Below are 5,507 nucleotides of genomic sequence, written 5' to 3' on the forward strand. Positions count from 1 at the left end.
TTGTTCTGCAAGTTCTTTTGCTTTCTAACTTAACATATTTGCATTACATTTCAATAGTAAGTCATTTGGTTCAATTCACTTGATTGTTTATATTGCACTGACAGGAATACTGCATTCTTCATTCTAATAGTGATTTAAACCAGGGGTTCTCAGTTGGAGACCACAGATGCAATGTAGTGAATTGGAGGTCTACAGTAATTTCCCAGGGGTCGTGAAAAAATTGTGCTTTAGACCAATAGTTTCCAATGTGGACTCCTGTGTAATGATGCACTCAGAGTAAGAAACTTGTTTTAAAAATGTTGCTAGAAATCTTGTCTTTACTAATTTATTTACTACTTTACATTTCAAAACAAGAATAAAGGAAAATTATGTGTATGTATATAAGCAAATCAAAAACAAAATTAACAAAGTTCAAGAGGTACACACAAAATGACACACACACATTTGGCATAATGAACCCATTGGTCTACTGGTTAGTTCTTTAAGCAAAAGTCCCCCAGATATATTAACTAGCAACTGTAGTCTGCCAAGGACCTATTACACACATACACTCAAGCACTTGGCATTGGTATCAAAGAACATGGTTCACTGCTTCCCAGAGCAATCATCTGTCAGACTATGTACAGACAGGTGTGTATAGGTATGTATATATATATTGTAGCTTTATGAATACATGTGTGTGTGTGTGTATATATATATACACACACACACACATGCATATATGGGTACAGGACGTCACCAACGGTTCAAATAACATGAAATATGTAAACATTGAGAGAAGAATGGAAAACAGGACAAGTAAATACAAAGGACCCTTCATCAGTTATCAGCTGTCTATCTACTCCTCATTTCGAGTAGAGCCATTACTTGTTTTCTTTATGTTCTAGATTATCGTCGATGAACTGCACAAATATGGCTTTTGAGGTCTGTCAAAGACTTGCATGCTTTTTGACAATTAGTGCAAGAAAACTTTGTGATTGTACAGTTTACTGCTCCATGATCTTTACTATGCCATTACAAGCCACTTTTAGATCTGCATACTTTATGGCAGAGTATGCATTCAAAATCATCTGTCCATCTACAATCAATGTGTGGTGTGCGATTTCATATGGCTCTCTAGGCCAGTCTTACTAAGACAAATCTTTCTACTTTTCTCAAATGTAAGATCATGTTCATTAATGCTTGTTAGAGCACCATTCCTGTCACTTTTTCTCATCTTTCTTTTGATCATTGCATGCTCCATTCTCTTCCCTTCAAATTCATTTTAACCTTCATACACAGCTTTTTTTCCATTGTTCTCGGCAATGCGCTAAATCTTTCCATTTGTCATTTGGAACATTTATCTTATTCAATCCCAACTTCAGACAATCTTCGTACTTTATTTTTGGTTTATGGGACAATCACTTACCTGTCACCAATTTTCTGATGTATATATATACATTACATTATATACATACATACATACATATATATATATATATATATATATATATATATATATATATATATATATATATATATATATATATATATATATATATACACACATACACCCACACATATATATGTGTATGTATATTTACATACGTATATATGTATTTGTATATATATGCACATGTATATATATAAGACCAAAGTGTACGTATGCTACTATATTTTTATATATATAAAAGATACAAAAGTGGGACAAGGACACAAAACATCCAGGCAGACGATACAAAGAAAACAAGGATGGGTCATTCGGAGTTTTCTTTCCTCAGTCGATTTCCAGATTATCTTTGCAATTTTGGAGGAAAGAAAACTCCGAATGATCCGTCCTTGTTTTCTTTGTATCGTCTATCTGGATGTTTTGTTGTCCCTTTTTTTGTATCACCTGGATGCTTTGTGTCCTTGTCCCATTTTTGTATTTTTTATATATATAATAAATATATATATATGAATATAAATAAAGTATTTTTTCCATCTATTTTTTAATACTGTTATATGTATATGTATGTGAGACTGTTTATTTTTTGTACCCGAAGAGATGCAGAACAGGTCAAAACGTCGTGCCTAATAAAATCTTTTTTTTTTTCCATCTACTTTATTCATACTGTTACCTCAAACACCACTATGCAGTTTGTGCAATCTACAGAATGACTGGAAATCGAAACTGCTGGTGCTATACATTATACTATAATATTTGGTCTTTAGGCAGATCATACCAATGTATAATTTACCAATAGCAGCTGGGTTTTTGTAAAAGCTTCTAGAGATAGTATAGTATAGATTTCCATTGTAATAGAGGATTGTTTATAATTTATAGTACATTATAGTATAATATTAGGTCTTAAGGCAGGCCATATCAATGTATAATTTAACAATAGCAGTTGTGGTTTTTGCATAAGCTTCTAGAGATAAGATAATATAGTATGAATTTCCATTATAATAGAGGATTGTTTATAACTTATCAATTTTATTGATAGTATTATGAGGGGTTGTCTCCCCTTAATGGACCTTTGTTTAAGAAGGAACTTATTTAACGAGTCATTTAATGACATTGAATATGGACTGGACTTAGAGACGATGTCTTGGTATACCTCTTGTTCTCGATTTTTTTGTTTGTTCTTAAATTTATTTCCCTGAAGACGTGTAAGGCAAATTATGTTTGACTTAAATTTGACAGTCAAATATAGCCTTATACAGAAATGTTGACATAGGAATAAATTTCAGTAATAATGGATATTAGCGTCAAAACTCTCTTTTAAATTTAAAACTTTGTATATATATATCTATATAATAATATAGATTTAATCAAAAGATTAAATGTGGTACTTAAAATGTTTGAGGCACCAGAATTTGCACACATCTACAAAATGACTTTCTAAAATGAAATTCCATTATGCAGCTGAGGAGTACATTTTCATTGTAAATTTTATGTAGTGTTCTCACTACATGAATAAATGGAGTTTGTACGAAACGTTCGTACTGCTATAACCTATTGAATTTTTGTTGCTTTTCTTCAAATATATATATATATATATATATATATATATATATAATTTAGATTCAGATGAATATGGTACTTAAGTTGAGGCACCAGAATTTAGTACGGTATTATGCATACAATTTCAAAGTAAGGTGATCAAAATAAGCAACAAGGATATCAAGAGGTAATGCACTACGATCGTTTCATGCAACTCCATTTCATTAAACTAGGTAATAATTTCGTCAATTTAAAATTCACAGCAATCCTCAGCTGCACACAGACACAGAATTTATTTAAATTAGAACAGATGGACACATTAATATAATTATACCTAAAATTTCCAAGAAGTTAAGGAGATAGACAAGGAACATGCGTTCACACCAGCATAGAAGCTTATATATGTATGCATGTATATGTATATGTATTGACGACTGTATCGGTGTGACCTCACTCTCCCACGAACCTCTAGTCTCCTTCCTCTCTTTTGTCAAATTTTTCTATCCTGCCCTCTACTTCTGCACTATTTCGGTCAGCATTCATCACTCCACTCTCACCACCTCCACCCACTACAAACATAGAGATTCACACTCATACTTCAACTTCTCCTCCCACCCTAAACACACCAAGCCCTCCATCCCCTATTCACAATTCCTCCATCTGCGCAGGATCTGCAGTGACGACCATGACTTTGAGACTCAGTCTCAACTCCTGGCTTGCCAGAACATGTTCCATGGACCGTGCATCTGCTCTCTCCCCTGCATCCGCCCCGCTTTCACCGTTTCCCCTACCTACCACCCCTCCACCCTACCTCTCCATCGCACTATTCGAGCCTTCTGGCGACTCCATTCTGATCCCTCCACTTCGCACATCTTCCCCAACCGACCCCTCCCCTCCTTCAAAGGAGCCCACAACCTATGTGACCTCTTGGTCCACAGCTTTTTCCCGAACCCAACCTCCCAACCCGGCTCGTTTCCCTGCTCTTGCCCTGTTGCCTTCGTCACTTGCTGCAGTTGCCCTCCTCATCGACCCTATCATATCACTGAGTCCTTCACCTGCACTTCTAGCAACGTCATCTACTATTTCCTCCTCTCTCTGTCCTCTATACATCGGTCAAACAGGACGCCACTTGGCTGACCAGTTCGCAGGACAACTCTGAGACATCAGACTCGGCAACGACACTCAGGTCTTGCGCCATTTCCGCTCTACCGGTCATTCTTTACAACACGTGTCTGTTCGGATCGTCCTTGCACAGGGGCTATCCGGACTCCCATCTTCGCCGTGAACAGGGATTAATCTTCTCTCCTCGCTCCTTTGCTCAACTCTCCTCCTCTCTCCTCTCTTCTTCTCACACCTACTTCCTCCAACCCACCTCTCCTCTCTTGCTCTGATACCTACTTCCTCCATTCACTCCTACCCAGTGGCCTGGGAACAAGATTTGCTTAGGGGTTGCAAACTCAGTTCCAAAATTTGGCACTACTGGAGAAGTGTGGATCCGAGTTCTGGGAGTGTGCATGTCACAATTTGCACATGCGCATGCATTAGTGGTAAGTAGTCGAATTTAGCACACAGGTAAAAAACGAGACGCTCGCTACTTGCTGTAAATGGAGAGTGGGTTATTCATCTAATACAAGAAGAAAATTGCAGATAAATTGAATAAAAACAGGAAAAATGACAAAATGATATTTCATTGAAAAGTAAACCATTTTGAAAGATTGTTCAGAATGTTTTCAAAACATTCATCTCCAGCTTTTCCCATATTTTATTAAGGGTTTGGGGTTAGGGTTTAGAGTTAGGGGAGATGAATGTTTTTTCAGCATTCAATGATTATTTTTCACTTTTATATTCAACTTATCTGCAATTTTCTTTTTGTATTACATGAATAACCCTGCTCCTTTTACAGCAAGTAGCACGTGTCTGTGCGTCTCATTTACGTCTGTGTTAAAATTAACTAGTAGCGTGCATCTGTGCGTCTTGTAGTTTGCTTTGTGAGCTAAAATCGACTATTTATAACTAATGCACAAATTTGTGACATGCGCACTCTCAGAACTCAGGTCCACACTTCTGTAGTACCCAAAATTTTTACAAACGAGGTGAAGTTTTCTAATTTGGGTATCAAAACAAACAAATGTTCAATAATAATAACTTTTATTATGAGGATCGACTGGAAAGTTAACAGGCTGACCAATATATTCTCATAGAATGTGACCAAATGAAGTTCATTTTTAAATATTAGGATCTTTTCTGCTTGATTTCACCTTATGAAATTTTAAAATTAAGCGAAAATTTTCAAATTTGATATATTGGTGTAATTTTTCCCGTTGAATCTGATGCTATTCACTTATTCCAGAAAAACTTTAGAAAACTGAAACAGAGGTTTAAAGTTTGATCATTTTTCCCTCCATCAGAGAACAGGATGAGGAAGCTGGCATTTTGTACAAGGTGACAACATTACAATGTTAAAACATTCAACGATGGAAGTTTTAATAAAGTTTTGTGAAATGTTGGATAAACATACTGTTGGTTTAGTTCATGTGAACAA

Source organism: Octopus bimaculoides, chromosome 15 (genome assembly GCF_046866305.1).
Source record: "Octopus bimaculoides isolate indiv1 chromosome 15, ASM4686630v1, whole genome shotgun sequence".
Taxonomy (NCBI): Eukaryota; Metazoa; Mollusca; class Cephalopoda; order Octopoda; family Octopodidae; genus Octopus; species Octopus bimaculoides.